Source organism: Lepus europaeus, unplaced genomic scaffold (genome assembly GCF_033115175.1).
Source record: "Lepus europaeus isolate LE1 unplaced genomic scaffold, mLepTim1.pri SCAFFOLD_37, whole genome shotgun sequence".
Taxonomy (NCBI): Eukaryota; Metazoa; Chordata; class Mammalia; order Lagomorpha; family Leporidae; genus Lepus; species Lepus europaeus.
The window spans coordinates 3,091,309-3,102,000 of record NW_026909243.1 but is presented as its reverse complement, the minus strand read 5'-3'; positions in this window follow the sequence as shown (position 1 = coordinate 3,102,000).

The following is a 10,692-nucleotide window of genomic DNA, read 5'->3' as shown; positions in this document are numbered from 1 at the left end:
CAAAGTCTTTTCGTTAGGGAAGTGCACAAAATGTCATCTAGACAAACAGACATATCATGTTTGTTTGCCGCAGATCCTCTGGCTTTCTCCCTAGAAAATACGAATGTGTAGAGCTGGTGTCTCCACGTGGAACCAATTAGTGTTTCCAAGCACAAAATTAAATATTCCCTGAAAAAAAAATTGAAAAATATAAAATCCGCGGATAATATCAGGAACACACAAACACAGAGGCTGTAGCAATATTTTGGATTGAGTTAGCCAAAACACAACTGGATATTTCCGGTTTCATCCAGTCATATCCGGACAAACTGGTGTGTTATTCGTATGCAATGGACCGAGAAAATCCCAGTAAAAATGGTTTTGGAGAAAAGCAAAGTCTTTTCGTTAGGGAAGTGCACAAAATGTCATCTAGACAAACAGACATATCATGTTTGTTTGCCGCAGATCCTCTGGCTTTCTCCCTAGAAAATACGAATGTGTAGAGCTGGTGTCTCCACGTGGAACCAATTAGTGTTTCCAAGCACAAAATTAAATATTCCCTGAAAAAAAAATTGAAAAATATAAAATCCGCGGATAATATCAGGAACACACAAACACAGAGGCTGTAGCAATATTTTGGATTGAGTTAGCCAAAACACAACTGGATATTTCCGGTTTCATCCAGTCATATCCGGACAAAGTCGTTTGGAATTCATATGCAATGGACCGAGAAAATCACAGTAAAAATGGTTTTGGAGAAGAGCAAAGTCTTTTCATTCGGCAAGTGCATAAAATGTCCTCGATACAAACAGAAATATCATGTTTGTTTGCCACAGTCCCTCTAGATTTCTCCCTAGAAAATACGAATGTGTAGAGCTAGGGTCCACATGATGAACCAATTAGTGTTTCTACGGTACAAAAATAAATGTTCCCTGATAAAATATTCAAAACAAGAAAGTCCATCGATAATATCCAGAAAACACAAACACAGAGGCTATAGCAATATTTCGGATTTAGTTAGCCAAAACAAAACCAGATATTTCCGGTTTCATCCAGTCTTATCCGGTAAACTGGTGTGGAATTCGTATGCAATGGACCAAGAAAATCACAGTAAAAATGGTTTTGGAGAAATGCAAAGTCTTTTTGTTAGGCAGTGCATAAAATGTCATCGATTCAAACAGAAATATCATGTTTGTTTGCCACAGATCCTCTAGCTTTCTCCCTAGAAAATACGAATATTTAGAGCTTGTTTCTCAATGTGGAAACAATTACTGTATCCAAGCTCAAAATTAAATGTTTCCTGATAAAAAATATTCCAAACAATAAAGTCTGTGGATAATATCAGGAGTACACAAACACAGAGGCCCTAGCCATATGTGGGATTGAGTGAGGCAAAACAAAACCGGATATTTCCGGTTTCATCCAGTGATAACCAGACAAACTGGTATGGAATTCGTATGCAATTGACGGAGAAAATCACAGTAAAAATGGTTTTGGAGAAAAGCAAATTTTTTCGTTAGGCAAGTGCATAAATGTCATCAAGACAAACAGGAATATCATGTTTGTTTGCCACAGTTCCTCTAGCTTTCTCCCTAGAATATACGAATGTGTAGAGCTGGTGTCCCCATGATGAACCAATTAGTGTTTCAACGGTACAAAATTAAATGTTCCCTGATAAAAAAATTCAAAACAATACAGTCCGTCGATAATATTGGAAAACACAAACACAGAGGCTTTTACAATATTTAGGATTGAGTTAGCCAAAACAGAACTGGATATTTCTGGTTTCATACAGACATATCCAGACAAAGTGGTTTGGAATTCGTATGCAATGGACCGAGAAAATCACAGTAAAAATGGTTTTGGAGAAAAGCAAAGTATTTGCGTTAGGCAAGTGCATAAAATGTCAGCTATAAAAACAGAAATATCATGTTTGTTTGTCAGTTCCTATACCTTTCTCTCTACAAAATACGAATATGTAGAGCTGGTGTCTCCATGTGGAACCAAGTACTGTATACAAAGTCAAAATAATATGTTACCCAATAAAAAGCTTTCAAAACAATAAAGTCCATTGATAATATCCAGGAAAAAAATCACAGAGGCTGTAGCAATATCTGGGATTGAGACAGCCAAAACAAAGCGGGATATTTCCGGTTTCATCCAGTCATATCCAGTGAAACTGGTGTGGAATTCGTATACAATGGACCAAGACAATCACAGTAAAAATGGTTTTGGAGAAAAGCAAAGTCTTATCGTTAGGCAAGTGCATAAAATGTCATCTAAACACACAGAAATATCATGTTTGTTTGCCACAGTTCCTCTAGCTTTCTCTCTAGAAGATACAAATATTTAGAGCTGGTGTCCCCATGATGAACCCATTAGTGTTTCACGGTACAAAATGAAATGTTCCCTTATAAAAACACATTGAAAAAAATAAAGTCTGTTGATAATATCAGGAATACACAAACACAAAGGCTGTAGGAATATCTGGGTTTTAGTTAGCCAAAATAAAGCAAGACATTTCCGGTTTCATCAAGTCATATCCGGAAAATCTGGTGTGGAATTCGTATGCAATGGTCTGAGAAAATCACAGTAAAAATGGTTTTGGAGAAAAGCAAAGTCTTTTCATTAGGCAAGTAGATAAAATGTCATCTAGACAAACAGAAATATCATGTTTGTTTGCTGCATTTCCTCTAGCTTTCTCCCTAGAAAATACGAATGTGTAGAGCTGGTGTCCCGATGATGAACCAATTATTGTCTCTATGGTACAAAAATAAATGTTCCCTGATAAAAAAATTCAAAACAATAAGTCCCTCGATAATCTCCAGAAAACAGAAACACAGAGGCTTTCACAATATTTCAGATTGAGTTAGCCAAAACACAACCGGATATTTCTGATTTCATCCAGTCATATCCGGACAAACTGGTGTGGATTTCGTATGCAATGGACCGAGAAAATCACAGTAAAAATGGTTTTGGAGAAAAGCAAAGTCTTTTCGTTAGGGAAGTGCACAAAATGTCATCTAGACAAACAGACATATCATGTTTGTTTGCCGCAGATCCTCTGGCTTTCTCCCTAGAAAATACGAATGTGTAGAGCTGGTGTCTCCATGTGGAACCAATTAGTGTTTCCAAGCACAAAATTAAATATTCCCTGAAAAAAATTGAAAAATATAAAATCCGCGGATAATATCAGGAACACACAAACACAGAGGCTGTAGCAATATTTTGGATTGAGTTAGCCAAAACACAACTGGATATTTCCGGTTTCATCCAGTCATATCCGGACAAAGTCGTTTGGAATTCATATGCAATGGACCGAGAAAATCACAGTAAAAATGGTTTTGGAGAAGAGCAAAGTCTTTTCATTCGGCAAGTGCATAAAATGTCCTCGATACAAACAGAAATATCATGTTTGTTTGCCACAGTCCCTCTAGATTTCTCCCTAGAAAATACGAATGTGTAGAGCTGGGGTCCGCATGATGAACCAAGTAGTGTTTCTACGGTACAAAAATAAATGTTCCCTGATAAAATATTCAAAACAAGAAAGTCCATCGATAATATCCAGAAAACACAAACACAGAGGCTATAGCAATATTTCGGATTTAGTTAGCCAAAACAAAACCAGATATTTCCGGTTTCATCCAGTCTTATCCGGTAAACTGGTGTGGAATTCGTATGCAATGGACCAAGAAAATCACAGTAAAAATGGTTTTGGAGAAATGCAAAGTCTTTTTGTTAGGCAGTGCATAAAATGTCATCGATTCAAACAGAAATATCATGTTTGTTTGCCACAGATCCTCTAGCTTTCTCCCTAGAAAATACGAATATTTAGAGCTTGTTTCTCAATGTGGAAACAATTACTGTATCCAAGCTCAAAATTAAATGTTTCCTGATAAAAAATATTCCAAACAATAAAGTCTGTGGATAATATCAGGAGTACACAAACACAGAGGCCCTAGCCATATGTGGGATTGAGTGAGGCAAAACAAAACCGGATATTTCCGGTTTCATCCAGTGATAACCAGACAAACTGGTATGGAATTCGTATGCAATTGACGGAGAAAATCACAGTAAAAATGGTTTTGGAGAAAAGCAAATTTTTTCGTTAGGCAAGTGCATAAATGTCATCAAGACAAACAGGAATATCATGTTTGTTTGCCACAGTTCCTCTAGCTTTCTCCCTAGAATATACGAATGTGTAGAGCTGGTGTCCCCATGATGAACCAATTAGTGTTTCAACGGTACAAAATTAAATGTTCCCTGATAAAAAAATTCAAAACAATACAGTCCGTCGATAATATTGGAAAACACAAACACAGAGGCTTTTACAATATTTAGGATTGAGTTAGCCAAAACAGAACTGGATATTTCTGGTTTCATACAGACATATCCAGACAAAGTGGTTTGGAATTCGTATGCAATGGACCGAGAAAATCACAGTAAAAATGGTTTTGGAGAAAAGCAAAGTATTTGCGTTAGGCAAGTGCATAAAATGTCAGCTATAAAAACAGAAATATCATGTTTGTTTGTCAGTTCCTATACCTTTCTCTCTACAAAATACGAATATGTAGTGCTGGTGTCTCCATGTGGAACCAAGTACTGTATACAAAGTCAAAATAATATGTTACCCAATAAAAAGCTTTCAAAACAATAAAGTCCATTGATAATATCCAGGAAAAAAATCACAGAGGCTGTAGCAATATCTGGGATTGAGACAGCCAAAACAAAGCGGGATATTTCCGGTTTCATCCAGTCATATCCAGTGAAACTGGTGTGGAATTCGTATACAATGGACCAAGACAATCACAGTAAAAATGGTTTTGGAGAAAAGCAAAGTCTTATCGTTAGGCAAGTGCATAAAATGTCATCTATACACACAGAAATATCATGTTTGTTTGCCACAGTTCCTCTAGCTTTCTCTCTAGAAAATACAAATATTTAGAGCTGGTGTCCCCATGATGAACCCATTAGTGTTTCACGGTACAAAATGAAATGTTCCCTTATAAAAACACATTGAAAAAAATAAAGTCTGTTGATAATATCAGGAATACACAAACACAAAGGCTGTAGGAATATCTGGGTTTTAGTTAGCCAAAATAAAGCCAGACATTTCCGGTTTCATCAAGTCATATCCGCAAAATCTGGTGTGGAATTCGTATGCAATGGTCTGAGAAAATCACAGTAAAAATGGTTTTGGAGAAAAGCAAAGTCTTTTCATTAGGCAAGTAGATAAAATGTCATCTAGACAAACAGAAATATCATGTTTGTTTGCTGCATTTCCTCTAGCTTTCTCCCTAGAAAATACGAATGTGTAGAGCTGGTGTCCCGATGATGAACCAATTATTGTCTCTATGGTACAAAAATAAATGTTCCCTGATAAAAAAATTCAAAACAATAAGTCCCTCGATAATCTCCAGAAAACAGAAACACAGAGGCTTTCACAATATTTCAGATTGAGTTAGCCAAAACACAACCGGATATTTCTGGTTTCATCCAGTCATATCCGGACAAACTGGTGTGTTATTCGTATGCAATGGACCGAGAAAATCACAGTAAAAATGGTTTTGGAGAAAAGCAAAGTCTTTTCGTTAGGGAAGTGCACAAAATGTCATCTAGACAAACAGACATATCATGTTTGTTTGCCGCAGATCCTCTGGCTTTCTCCCTAGAAAATACGAATGTGTAGAGCTGGTGTCTCCATGTGGAACCAATTAGTGTTTCCAAGCACAAAATTAAATATTCCCTGAAAAAAAATTGAAAAATATAAAATCCGCGGATAATATCAGGAACACACAAACACAGAGGCTGTAGCAATATTTTGGATTGAGTTAGCCAAAACACAACTGGATATTTCCGGTTTCATCCAGTCATATCCGGACAAAGTCGTTTGGAATTCATATGCAATGGACCGAGAAAATCACAGTAAAAATGGTTTTGGAGAAGAGCAAAGTCTTTTCATTCAGCAAGTGCATAAAATGTCCTCGATACAAACAGAAATATCATGTTTGTTTGCCACAGTCCCTCTAGATTTCTCCCTAGAAAATACGAATGTGTAGAGCTGGGGTCCGCATGATGAACCAATTAGTGTTTCTACGGTACAAAAATAAATGTTCCCTGATAAAATATTCAAAACAAGAAAGTCCATCGGTAATATCCAGAAAACACAAACACAGAGGCTATAGCAATATTTCGGATTTAGTTAGCCAAAACAAAACCAGATATTTCCGGTTTCATCCAGTCTTATCCGGTAAACTGGTGTGGAATTCGTATGCAATGGACCAAGAAAATCACAGTAAAAATGGTTTTGGAGAAATGCAAAGTCTTTTTGTTAGGCAGTGCATAAAATGTCATCGATTCAAACAGAAATATCATGTTTGTTTGCCACAGATCCTCTAGCTTTCTCCCTAGAAAATACGAATATTTAGAGCTTGTTTCTCAATGTGGAAACAATTACTGTATCCAAGCTCAAAATTAAATGTTTCCTGATAAAAAATATTCCAAACAATAAAGTCTGTGGATAATATCAGGAGTACACAAACACAGAGGCCATAGCCATATGTGGGATTGAGTGAGGCAAAACAAAACCGGATATTTCCGGTTTCATCCAGTGATAACCAGACAAACTGGTATGGAATTCGTATGCAATTGACGGAGAAAATCACAGTAAAAATGGTTTTGGAGAAAAGCAAATTTTTTCGTTAGGCAAGTGCATAAATGTCATCAAGACAAACAGGAATATCATGTTTGTTTGCCACAGTTCCTCTAGCTTTCTCCCTAGAATATACGAATGTGTAGAGCTGGTGTCCCCATGATGAACCAATTAGTGTTTCAACGGTACAAAATTAAATGTTCCCTGATAAAAAAATTCAAAACAATACAGTCCGTCGATAATATTGGAAAACACAAACACAGAGGCTTTTACAATATTTAGGATTGAGTTAGCCAAAACAGAACTGGATATTTCTGGTTTCATACAGACATATCCAGACAAAGTGGTTTGGAATTCGTATGCAATGGACCGAGAAAATCACAGTAAAAATGGTTTTGGAGAAAAGCAAAGTATTTGCGTTAGGCAAGTGCATAAAATGTCAGCTATAAAAACAGAAATATCATGTTTGTTTGTCAGTTCCTATACCTTTCTCTCTACAAAATACGAATATGTAGAGCTGGTGTCTCCATGTGGAACCAAGTACTGTATACAAAGTCAAAATAATATGTTACCCAATAAAAAGCTTTCAAAACAATAAAGTCCATTGATAATATCCAGGAAAAAAATCACAGAGGCTGTAGCAATATCTGGGATTGAGACAGCCAAAACAAAGCGGGATATTTCCGGTTTCATCCAGTCATATCCAGTGAAACTGGTGTGGAATTCGTATACAATGGACCAAGACAATCACAGTAAAAATGGTTTTGGAGAAAAGCAAAGTCTTATCGTTAGGCAAGTGCATAAAATGTCATCTATACACACAGAAATATCATGTTTGTTTGCCACAGTTCCTCTAGCTTTCTCTCTAGAAAATACAAATATTTAGAGCTGGTGTCCCCATGATGAACCCATTAGTGTTTCACGGTACAAAATGAAATGTTCCCTTATAAAAACACATTGAAAAAAATAAAGTCTGTTGATAATATCAGGAATACACAAACACAAAGGCTGTAGGAATATCTGGGTTTTAGTTAGCCAAAATAAAGCCAGACATTTCCGGTTTCATCAAGTCATATCCGCAAAATCTGGTGTGGAATTCGTATGCAATGGTCTGAGAAAATCACAGTAAAAATGGTTTTGGAGAAAAGCAAAGTCTTTTCATTAGGCAAGTAGATAAAATGTCATCTAGACAAACAGAAATATCATGTTTGTTTGCTGCATTTCCTCTAGCTTTCTCCCTAGAAAATACGAATGTGTAGAGCTGGTGTCCCGATGATGAACCAATTATTGTCTCTATGGTACAAAAATAAATGTTCCCTGATAAAAAAATTCAAAACAATAAGTCCCTCGATAATCTCCAGAAAACAGAAACACAGAGGCTTTCACAATATTTCAGATTGAGTTAGCCAAAACACAACCGGATATTTCTGGTTTCATCCAGTCATATCCGGACAAACTGGTGTGTTATTCGTATGCAATGGACCGAGAAAATCACAGTAAAAATGGTTTTGGAGAAAAGCAAAGTCTTTTCGTTAGGGAAGTGCACAAAATGTCATCTAGACAAACAGACATATCATGTTTGTTTGCCGCAGATCCTCTGGCTTTCTCCCTAGAAAATACGAATGTGTAGAGCTGGTGTCTCCATGTGGAACCAATTAGTGTTTCCAAGCACAAAATTAAATATTCCCTGAAAAAAAATTGAAAAATATAAAATCCGCGGATAATATCAGGAACACACAAACACAGAGGCTGTAGCAATATTTTGGATTGAGTTAGCCAAAACACAACTGGATATTTCCGGTTTCATCCAGTCATATCCGGACAAAGTCGTTTGGAATTCATATGCAATGGACCGAGAAAATCACAGTAAAAATGGTTTTGGAGAAGAGCAAAGTCTTTTCATTCGGCAAGTGCATAAAATGTCCTCGATACAAACAGAAATATCATGTTTGTTTGCCACAGTCCCTCTAGATTTCTCCCTAGAAAATACGAATGTGTAGAGCTGGGGTCCGCATGATGAACCAATTAGTGTTTCTACGGTACAAAAATAAATGTTCCCTGATAAAATATTCAAAACAAGAAAGTCCATCGATAATATCCAGAAAACACAAACACAGAGGCTATAGCAATATTTCGGATTTAGTTAGCCAAAACAAAACCAGATATTTCCGGTTTCATCCAGTCATATCCGGTAAACTGGTGTGGAATTCGTATGCAATGGACCAAGAAAATCACAGTAAAAATGGTTTTGGAGAAATGCAAAGTCTTTTTGTTAGGCAGTGCATAAAACGTCATCGATTCAAACAGAAATATCATGTTTGTTTGCCACAGATCCTCTAGCTTTCTCCCTAGAAAATACGAATATTTAGAGCTTGTTTCTCAATGTGGAAACAATTACTGTATCCAAGCTCAAAATTAAATGTTTCCTGATAAAAAATATTCCAAACAATAAAGTCTGTGGATAATATCAGGAGTACACAAACACAGAGGCCATAGCCATATGTGGGATTGAGTGAGGCAAAACAAAACCGGATATTTCCGGTTTCATCCAGTGATAACCAGACAAACTGGTATGGAATTCGTATGCAATTGACGGAGAAAATCACAGTAAAAATGGTTTTGGAGAAAAGCAAATTTTTTCGTTAGGCAAGTGCATAAATGTCATCTAGACAAACAGGAATATCATGTTTGTTTGCCGCAGTTCCTCTAGCTTTCTCCCTAGAATATACAAATGTGTAGAGCTGGTGTCCCCATGATGAACCAATTAGTGTTTCAAAGGTACAAAATTAAATGTTCCCTGATAAAAAAATTCAAAACAATACAGTCCGTCGATAATATTGGAAAACACAAACACAGAGGCTTTTACAATATTTAGGATTGAGTTAGCCAAAACAGAACTGGATATTTCTGGTTTCATACAGACATATCCAGACAAAGTGGTTTGGAATTCGTATGCAATGGACCGAGAAAATCACAGTAAAAATGGTTTTGGAGAAAAGCAAAGTATTTGCGTTAGGCAAGTGCATAAAATGTCAGCTATAAAAACAGAAATATCATGTTTGTTTGTCAGTTCCTATACCTTTCTCTCTACAAAATACGAATATGTAGAGCTGGTGTCTCCATGTGGAACCAAGTACTGTATACAAAGTCAAAATAATATGTTACCCAATAAAAAGCTTTCAAAACAATAAAGTCCATTGATAATATCCAGGAAAAAAATCACAGAGGCTGTAGCAATATCTGGGATTGAGACAGCCAAAACAAAGCGGGATATTTCCGGTTTCATCCAGTCATATCCAGTGAAACTGGTGTGGAATTCGTATACAATGGACCAAGACAATCACAGTAAAAATGGTTTTGGAGAAAAGCAAAGTCTTATCGTTAGGCAAGTGCATAAAATGTCATCTATACACACAGAAATATCATGTTTGTTTGCCACAGTTCCTCTAGCTTTCTCTCTAGAAAATACAAATATTTAGAGCTGGTGTCCCCATGATGAACCCATTAGTGTTTCACGGTACAAAATGAAATGTTCCCTTATAAAAACACATTGAAAAAAATAAAGTCTGTTGATAATATCAGGAATACACAAACACAAAGGCTGTAGGAATATCTGGGTTTTAGTTAGCCAAAATAAAGCCAGACATTTCCGGTTTCATCAAGTCATATCCGGAAAATCTGGTGTGGAATTCGTATGCAATGGTCTGAGAAAATCACAGTAAAAATGGTTTTGGAGAAAAGCAAAGTCTTTTCATTAGGCAAGTAGATAAAATGTCATCTAGACAAACAGAAATATCATGTTTGTTTGCTGCATTTCCTCTAGCTTTCTCCCTAGAAAATACGAATGTGTAGAGCTGGTGTCCCGATGATGAACCAATTATTGTCTCTATGGTACAAAAATAAATGTTCCCTGATAAAAAAATTCAAAACAATAAGTCCCTCGATAATCTCCAGAAAACAGAAACACAGAGGCTTTCACAATATTTCAGATTGAGTTAGCCAAAACACAACCGGATATTTCTGGTTTCATCCAGTCATATCCGGACAAACTGGTGTGTTAT